Raw genomic sequence first — 10701 nt, forward strand, 5'->3', positions numbered from 1 at the left:
TCCTACCCTTGAGGATTACTAAGCTGCTCAAATCGTTTGCCCAGTTCTTCCCCCCTCCCCTCTGCTCTCCCTTCTGCAACTAGTACTCTTCCATATTTCTCCCCCATGTTCCCAAATTCTCTCCCTACCCCCCGTCATCACCTCCGATACTAATTGTGCTTCCATCAGCAGAAAATGACAGTATTTGATTTTGAATATTAGGATTCAGATAATCCAATTCGTACTCCCATGCCAAGTTCCAATGATGGCTATTATTTTGATGAGATACCACGTCCCAGTAACCCCATCAAGGAATTTTGGAGCAAATATCTTGATATAAAAACTCGAAAGCTCTGCTTGTACTTGCATAAGGCTAGAAATAATCCCTCTTAGAAATCCAACTTACATGTTCTATATGCAAGTCGTCATCACCTCCGAGACTACTTGTGCTTCCATCAGCAGAAAATGACAGTATTTGATTTTGAATATCAGGATCTGGATAATCCAATTTGTACTCCCATGCCAAGTTCCAATGATGGGTATTATTTTGATGAGATACCACGTCCCAGTAACCCCATCAAGGAATTGTGGAGCAAATATCCTGATATGAAAACTCGAAAGCTCTGCTTGTACTTGCATAGGCTAGAAATAGTCCCTCTTAGAAATCCAACTTGCATGTTCTACATGCAAGTTCTACATATGACTCCTACATGCGAGTTTTACCGGCAACTCTTACATGCAACTCCTACATGCGAGTTCTACATGCAACTCCTACATGTGAGTTCTACATGCAAGTTTTACATGTAGAGAGAGAATGCCTTACAATTCCTACATGCAGAGAGACAAGCTCTCCAACTTGTATAAATACCCCATAATGGAATGAAGCCCACACTCTTTGGGGCATTGTGTTGAGTTCTACTTTGGTATTCCAAGCAATTGTCTCAAGTGTCCATGCTTCCTTGCACTCCACGTCTAAAAGCATGTCCTAACCTTGCAACTCCTCCTTCCCTCTCCTCCAACCTTGCAACCCATCCTCTCCCTCTCCTCCTTCCTCCTCCTTCTCCTCCTCCTCCCTCCTCCTCCTTCTCCCTCTCCTCCTCCCTCCTCCTCCCTCTCCTTCTCCCTACTCCTTCTCCATTCTCCTCCTCCTCCTCCCTCCTCATCCTCTCTCTTCTTTCCCCCCATGCTCTCCTACTTCTCTCCTCCTCCTCCTCCTCCTCCCTCCTCCTCCTCTCTGTTCTTTCTCCTTACTCTTACACCTTCTTCCTCTCTCACTCCTATGCTCCCCCTAAACCCTTAGTCCCTCAACCCTTAACCTCCATGATCTACGAGGGAGACGAGTTCTCCACCATGTACTCTACTCTAAACCTTGGAACCTCCTTCTAACCCTTGAACCTCTTCTAAACTATGAAACCTCTTTCTAAACCTTGGAACCTCCTTCTAACCCTTTAGCTCCTCCTAAAACCTGCAACCCCCAATGAAGGTGAAAGCCTTCATTACCTCAACCATGATGACACATGTTCCTTTTACACATGCATGCACTATGTTTGCTTACCACACTTAAGCCTACGTCTCTCACTGGAATATGACTTGAGGTCCTCTGGAATATGACTTGAGGTCCTAAGCTACACGTATACTACAAACGACAACCCCAATATATCTGTAGGTGACAAAAAGCCTTGGAGCCCTGCATACTGAGAAAACCCTGCTCTTCCTACAGAAGCCGTGGGAAAGAACCAATAGTGTGTGTGTGTGTGTGTGTGTTACCTACTAAAACAGTATACTCTATTTCTTCCTTACTACACATTCTTGGTTTTCATTTAGAAAATGCCCTTTATATTGCATGCATTTCCATTCCCATGTTCCTATCACATTCTATCCTATATCTTATTCATTAAAGTAGTGTATCCCACACCTACGGACACTGCTTATGTATAATTCCATTGGACAGACATTACCAATCATTTCATAAATTCAAAATTATGAAAATAGATGCATATCAGCCATAGATATAGATCAGAATTTAGATAAATTATATTCCATAGATCCATTAGACTATCCAAGATATGGACTGCACAAAATCCTCTATTAACACAATTTTTCTTGTGTAGGAACTAGGTCCCCGTGGGCAACCTGGTGGCTAGATAGGTGATGCTTTCATGGAACCTCCCAATGGGTATCAAAATGTGTCGAGTTGCCATTGGGGGGTACCCCAAAGGGTTCGTCATTTTGGTAGGTGCTCCTGGACTGAGGACCTTTGTAAAATGGTCAAATGTGCCTGTATATATCATCCCACTGTCTTTCTCTTTCTACTAAAAAGTCAAGGTAAGTGGCTAGACTCACCTACATCCATCCACAAGCACAGCATGTTAGGACATGAACCCAATGCGTTGTGGGACTATAGGCTTCACAGCCAAGCCACAGTTGTTATCCTTATCAACCTTCACTATTTGGAACAAAAGATACTAACAGTGATGATTTTCAGAAAAGCACAGAGGATCCTTCTTCTGGGATCTTAAAACTTGAGGGTCAATCATAAAATATTCATTTTTCTTGTACATACGACCTAGTGGTCGGAGGGGATGTGGTTGCCTAATGTCACTCACATCTTCAGTCTATCATTAAATGACTTATAAAAGTTTCCCACAAATACCTATAGTTGTTCGTCCGTGTGATCATAGCAAACATAACTTTGTCAATATATATACACAGAGCTATAGAGTAGATTTTTTCTGAACTCTCGGTAGTATTATTTTCTTTATAGGATCCAATATCTTTTACTATATATAACAGATCAGTATCCGGCCTAACTGGCATTTCGTTTAAAAAATAGAGGAAAAGGTGCGTTTGTATCAGGTATTCCTGTCATGACTTAGAGTCTCTTGACTTACATATCTACACGTGTGCTTAAGAAGTTCCCGAGCATCTCCTATCTCTTATAGAGTGCTTTAGATAGCATAGATCAGAGGCTGAGCTTTCCGTGCGCGCAGTATCTATTTCAAATGCTATACCGAGCTTCGTGCTTGTTCAAAAATGAATCCACCTATCTGTCCACGCATCCAAGATTAAGCTTGCCTTAGATCTACCACAAGCCGTTTCACAACAACCTTCCTTAATATTGTGAAAGGCAGTGTCGTGCAATGCTTTCGTGCAGTGGAGTCTTATAGACTCTAGAGCCAAGTCAACCTCTACCTTGTAAGCGGGTCATGGAGGCGCTCTGGGTTCTCATTCTCCTTCCCCTTATGCAGGTTAACGAGCTCAGTAGCTCTCTATGCACAAACACTGGGGTTGGGAGGCTCGAGGGCCGGATTGAAGGTAGTATATACGAGCTTCTGGTCGTGTCCCATACTTCGATCACAGACGATTGTGGAACAACTCAACCCCGTGATCCTTTCCAGGTCCAGCTGGTAAGGATGGACTAGCTATCTCGCAGCAACCGCGATGTCCATAAGGGGCTGGGGCTAGTGCATGTCACGTGGAGAAAGCGGGTGCATGGACCGCAGCGTTTGTTTTTTCGGGACCGACTATTCGTAACGTCAACCTAGGATTGTCGTAGTTGCAAGGGCCATTCCTCGTTGCTCCACCGGGCCGTTCCTCATTGCTTCACCGGGCTTGTGTGAGCCCTCAGCATTGGCCTTGGTCAGGCATGTATTCTACTCGAGGGAGAAAATTTTCGAGGAAAGAGTTTCAGATCAGAGACATATTCGTAAGAGCACGAGACAGAGCAGGGAAAAAAGAAAGAAGAAAGGCACGAGAAGCAGCACATGGTCGTGAGCTCGGTCTTTGGATCCCTCTCAACCCAACTGTTGCCTCCGTCGCGGTGGTCTTCGCGCCAACATCCGTGTCTCTGAAGGCTCTAGAATTCGGAAACCTCCCCAACGATCGAGGGGGAGAGAAAGGGTGTCCTGAGGCGGCAAAATGAATGCGCCTTTCGACGTGGAGGGGCTCGAGGTCATGGACCTCTCAAGTCCCAGTACTTTGGTAGTGGGCTTGTCCCATCTATACTGTCGTCCTGGGTGTACTCAGATCTGCAAGATCTCTAACCGGTCCGCCGAGCCCCAGGCTCCATGGTTAGTCGTTTACTCTAGGGTTACCTTCCTAGAGTATAGGGGGCATGCATATCCTTACCTTTGTGTGGATGTCCGTATTAATCCCCCTCCCTTCCTTTTCTTTTTGACTCTCAATCCTCCATGGTTATTGCCTTCCTTTTCTTAGTCTAATCCAATTGATTAGGCATAATGAATGGCCTCTTTTTCCCGACCTATTTCATGAACTTGTTATATTCCCACGTCGCTCCCGTTCTTTTATTCTCGGTTCTTGTAGGCATGAGATCCCATCCATTATCCTCAATAGAATGGGGGTATATACCCTTAGGGGGGCATAGATTTACGCGTTGCCTTATTGCGGTACAAGTGCTTGTTCTTTGTTGGGGTCATCTCTAGTTCTCCCATGATGACATCCTACGATCCATTGTTGTTGTAATGAGGGGGGTATATTATTCCTCACTTAGAGGGGTCTCCATTCCTTCCATTAGGCTGGATCCCTTTGGGAGGCAAAAGTCTATGTGTGTGTGTGTGTGTGTGTGTGTACAAGCATGGCCTCAAAGGCATTTTGCTAAATTTTCATTAGAAACTAAAATATACAACAAGTAGGGCATGACAGTAATATGTCAAGATTTCATTACAAATTGAAATATATCACAAGCATGGCCTCAAATGTACATTGTCAAAATTTTATTACAAGATATTACGAGTAAAGAGAATCTCCTATTTCATTCTATTCTAAGGACGACCCGGCCTAGCTTACCCAAGGTTTTTTTTAATGCTTTTTATTCAAAAAATACATTTTAAATCCATGAGATCAATTTAAACAATTCAAGTCATTAAAATTGCCAATTTTCATTTGCAAAATGTGGTGATTTAGTTTTGACCAAGGATATACCATTTAATACCTCAATATTGTATATGATGTAGAAGTAATATTTATCACATGGTATTAAGAAAACCATGTTTTGATAAGCATTGACCAATGTACAATCCCAAGGGAAACATTTCTTTGATTCAGTGCTTTTTGAAAATATTTTTTTTAGTAACCGATTAAATGGATTTAGATCACTGCTTTAACCAAATAATTTAAATCTTATGAAAATCAAAAGGCTACCAGAATCACCACATGCTACCCACCAACCCCAAAAGGCTCCACCAAGGAGCATGTCATCCTTGCTACTCATTGTTGGAGCCACCTTCCTTGGATTTCTATTCGAAGGCATCTCCCCCTTCCTTGGAGGTTCCACCAAAGTCAATTGGTAGGTCTCCTCTTTAGGCTATGTGTAGGTCTCTTCCTCGTCCTCTAGCGCATCATCCTCTTTGATTTTATCATCGCTACCCATTGCTTCAATCCTCTCCATGTCTACCAACCATGGAACATTGGCTTCTTAATGCTACATATTGAAGAGACAAAAGATACATATTAGACTTTGCATGTTTGCATTAATTAGAGTTTCAAACAAAGGTTTCAGGATTTCTTGCATCAAATAAGATACCCCCAAAATCTCACCTTGTGGATCAACTTTGCTATATGAGAGCTTTAACACTGTGCTCATATGCATAGTTATATTCTTCAGAGGTGAAGTTTTGGCTAGCTATATGCCTCTAGACACATGAAACATACATTAGATGGTAAGATTCATAAGATAGGCATGTAACAAAATAAAGTGTGGGAAAGATGTATGAAAAAGAAAGGAAATATACTTTTACAAATTAAGCGATAAATCATGCTTTGCCCCCCAATCCAAAGTGGGATTGCCAAGATGGTAAAAACAACTCCCATCTTTGTGTTTGTACTTTTCTTACTTTCATTTAATGTGTTTATCATTCATGCAAATAGCGATATAATTTTTGTTATCAAAATGAACTAAGGTAAATTCCCTTTTTTTAAGCTACTCCTTTACCTACTCAATTGGGTCCATGTTCTTCTACAAAATCTTCTCCCTCTATGAGGACTTTGGAGAACCAACATCTAACTCTAGGGTTGAGAACATCACATGCTTTTCCTTTTGTCCCTATTAGCCCTTTGAAAGCAATCTACTCTCCTTGAATAGTTCCCATGTAGCTAGACTTAGTAGGAATTTTTTGTTGGGGAATTCCTAAAGTATTTGATTCCTAATATGATATTTATGAGAAATAAGGTTATTACTTGACAATCACCACTCTGAACAATGAGAAGTAGAATATCATTTGGGGAGTATGAGAATTTGTAGGAAATCCTTTAAAAACATTGATAGCTTGGGGAATACAAAGTTGGCGCATTTGCAAAGAGGACAAGGTGTTTTAGGAATCCACAGTGTATAGGGCTTTTTATATGGCCATATCATGGATGGAAAGCTACTTTTCTATGAATGCAAACATGATTCCCAAAATAGGAAAAGTACACTTGGTGGATAATTAACATAATTTTTTAGGTTTACACACTCAAGAAAGTAAGAATGGGAGCATGTAGCATGTTTGCAAACCTTAAGAGTTTACAACAAAGGGTAGCAACCTCAATCACATGGGGTACCAATATTTTTACATGTATAGGTTGATTATCTAAAAAACTTATAGTATATTAAGAGACAATCTCATAGCCCAAGGCTTACGATTTATCACTCAGAAAAGACTTATGATCTCACAAGCTTTATTCAAGGTGGAGAAGGTGAGGAATGTTGTACCAAGAAATTGAATGACTAAATTTTCTCAATAAAAGGAACCAAATCAAATAAAATACCTAGATGTTAAGGAATATACCTTTTTTGTAGGTTGGGTTCCCATGGATGGCTTTCAAATTTTGTCCTTCATTCTAGTGCATGAAAGTCATTTAGTGCAAGGCTGATTGATAGGGGGAAGCAAGCACAAGCTCAAAGAAGGGATGTTTAGTGGGAAAGGTGCATGCCTGAGAAGAGAATTTTGATTGAGAAGGCAAAAATATACTCTAGAAGTGGAGACATTGGAGTGTGGTGGAATGATTTCTTTGAGAACAAGCCCTCATCCTTGATTGGTTCAAAAGTAACACTACTACATTGTGCAATGTTTTTGTATGGCCAACACCTTATCCTCCTTCAAGGATCCTGCACAATCTCAAATTTTGTTGCTTGAGGTAGAATCTTTAATCGATGTATGCTTTCTTTGAAAACAAGCCCTCATCCTTGATTGGTTCAAAAGTAATACTACTACTTTGTACAATGTTTTTTTATGGCCAACACCTTATCCTCCTTCAGGGCTCCTATGTAATCTCAAATTCTATTGTTTGAGGTAGAAGCTTTAATCAATGTACTTGCATGAGAGATATACCTTAGTGCACAACGATCTTGCCAAAGATGAGATGATATCACTGAAATGTGGGTAGTTTTGATACAATATTTGAAGGTTGGAACCATGATTGCAACTCTTGATTAAGAGAAACGTCTCAAACATCCATTTTGGATTGTAAAAGTGGTAGAAAATCAAAAGTCTATGCAAGAAAAAGTGGCTTACATTGTTGCAAAATGGTTTAGGATGACGTATGTTGATCCATGGAAAGGGAAATATGTTCCTGGATTAATTTCGTGTTCAAAAAAGAAAAGAGCAAGAAGGAGCACCAAAAAACATTCACAATTCATTATTATTAATCATAAGAAGTCGACATAATTTTCAACTTACAAATGATGGATGCCTCAAGATTGAAGACAATAATCCTCTTTGAAAGGTTCCATCCTATGCCACAAATCTTGTTGGTTGAGTCTAGACTCCTGTAGTTTGAATGGAAGGAGCATTAGACTTACATAGGGATGAAGAGAATATTCTTATTGATAGTGCCAAGGAGGATGGATCATCCATCTCTAAACCATCATTGAATCATGACAATGACCTTTATTATCATGAGACTATGGGTGTAGGAACAAAAGAGTATGGATTCATAGAGTAGATTGTATACTCTCTTAGATTGTAGATTTTTTGTGTGTCTTTATTTGGGTTAAGCCTAATGGATATAAAACCTTTCATGGGAGATGGTCCCTCCATTTGTTTTTAAATTTTATTTTGAGTTTTCATCAATGTAAATATTGGTTCATGTTGCAACTTCAAGTCAGGAATTTGACATTTTATGCTCAAGATGAAGGTATCTCACTTTGTCATAGAAGGAAAAGTTGATCGAGGTTGATCGAGGTCGGATTTTATGCAAGAAAATATCATTTCTTAATATGATCTAAATTCGGGTCTCTAGACACTTGATGTTTTGTTAATAAAATCCCACCTCAATCAGCTTTTCTTTTATCTACTAAAGGGATTTTCCTTCTAGGTTTTTTAAAATTGAGGTTGGATTCTTAATAATTGATCAAGATGTATATTAGAATTCTTTAACATTATGCAATGATCTTGTTTAATTAGAGACATTACATGCAACTTCTCAATGTTGGTCTCTCCATTTACTTTTTAAATTTGGTTACAAATTTTTATCTATGTTGATCCTTGAACATTTTGCAATTTAAAGTCAAAATTTTAATTTTTCATGCTCTACGTGAAGCCAAAGTTGATTAGGCTAGGACCTATATAACAAAAGGTCATTTTTTCATTATGGCACGAATTTGGGCCTCTGGACACCATTCAAAAGCCTGAATTCATGCCTCAGTAGAAAATGTTGCTTTCTTGCATAAAATACCAGCTATCAACTTTTGCTCCTGTGGTTAAGTGATATTCCTATGGATCTTCCAAAGATCGATGATCAAGTAGTGGTAATTAAACGAGAGCTACATTAGGTATACTGTATTGCATAATGATTTTATTTAGACTAAGAATCATAAAGTCAATTAGAAACACTAAAAGCCAATAAGATATTGCTTTAGAAGATTCATTATATGATAGAAAAATTGAAATCTCACTAATGTACCTAAATCAATGATAGATAGTAACTAAAAGTTGGCATTTAGCAATGACAAGAGAATGATCAAATAGTAACTAAAAGTTGGCATTTAGCAATGATAAGAGAATGATCAAAAGGGGATCCATGGATTAATTATAGTAAAACTCATTACAAGGAGGCTTCATAGCCTCCTACTCTTCTTTGCTAGTTGTATAACATCTACAATAGGGGTTTTGGGATCCCCAAATAAGTTCTTGAGTCTAAATCTACTAGCAACAATAGCAAGAGTAGCTATTTGGTAGCAAAAGACATGGCTATTTCCATGAGTACCATGCCATGTATGTTTGAGGCAAATGCATTGAGGACAGCTAGGCAGTGGGTTAGAATCACTTTGTTAACATTTCAATGAATGTTGGAATGCTCGACAACGTGACAAGGCCTTGCACTTTCATACATCCATTTCCTCATGTGGTAAAAAGTTTTGTGGAATACCACCATGATGCCTATGAGTATATGACCAATGTAGTATGCTAGTGGGTGATCTGGACCGAAAGACCTATGAATGTGCCTTCTTTGAGAGGAAATTCATCGATCTCAAAGGCATACTACAAAATTCAAACATTACGTTGCAACATACTTGAAACACAAATTCAAAACTTAAACATGAGTTGGTAATTTCTTACCACCACATCAACATTCTATTCTAAGCTTTATCGTCTCTGATGTAGATAGTCCTCTTGATAAAATCTTGTCTTACTTGCAAGAGGTTAAAGCTTATCTCGTACATGGTACTGCTAGTATCAAGCCTTAGGTTGCATCCTTCAAAGTTTCTAATTTTTTAATAATAAATTATTCCATATCTTGCTCCTACGTTCCCAAAAATTTGGCATCTTGGACATTGGTTTCAACATCAAAACCTAGTAAAACATGCAATAAGGGCTAATGTCCAAATTTCCATTTTTTAATCAAAGGACGTCTTAGGAGGTGGATGGGGACTCTATGCTAGTCGAGGGTCTTGTGCTCATTATGATCTCATTGGGACTAGTCTAGATCATAGCAACAAGGCATCCATTTCCTATGTTTCCTCATTTTCCTCTCTTCATGTAGAGGAAGAGTCATCTTGAAGATTAGGATCTTAAAAGAACGGTTAAAGAGTAATCTTGAGGTATTAGAATCTCAAAAGAAGGGTCAAGGGGAGTGGGTCGGGATGAGGGTGACTCTTCTTGTTGGCCTTTTTGGAGAAGTGAAGGTCATTTCCTAAGACAAAAACCTAGTGCTTATGTTCCCTATGATCCCCAAGCCTATAACCACATCAATATCAACTTCAATATAACAATCATTCAAATGATCACTAGAAAAATGATCACTTAGTGCTTTACAAAAGGAGTCTCCTCATTGTAAATAAGATAAGGTAATATATAGCAAGCTATCACTTTGTAGATTCATCAAGATAATATGCAAAATCCTTAATGAAATCTTGCATGTACTTGATGAGGTCATGGGAGTCCTCTTTCTCTTTTGTATGATCCTAAGAGGTATAGCTTGCAGTTTACTCTTAGAAAAAAAGAAGAAATTCTTATAAAAAGGTTTTGAGGCCTCTTTTTGTAGTTATGGCATTGGAAAATTACCAATAGGTTTTTGAAATTTTACATGTAACAAAGCACCACTTCGGGTGGAAACACTAAACCTCTTCGATAAAATAAAAGGAATATCACACAAGACTTGCTTTGCGAGAAAATTCATACAACTTTTGCTCTTAGAAAAATTATCACAATCGTCCCTCACCTCTGCAACAGAGCATAGGTGATGCGGTCTCACTCCTCACCCAGAATGTGAGATCTCAAAAGC

The sequence above is a fragment of the Dipteris shenzhenensis genome, chromosome 16, assembly GCF_047967505.1.
Source record: "Dipteris shenzhenensis isolate YYH24624 ecotype China chromosome 16, Dip_SZ_1.0, whole genome shotgun sequence".
Classification (NCBI taxonomy): Eukaryota; Viridiplantae; Streptophyta; class Polypodiopsida; order Gleicheniales; family Dipteridaceae; genus Dipteris; species Dipteris shenzhenensis.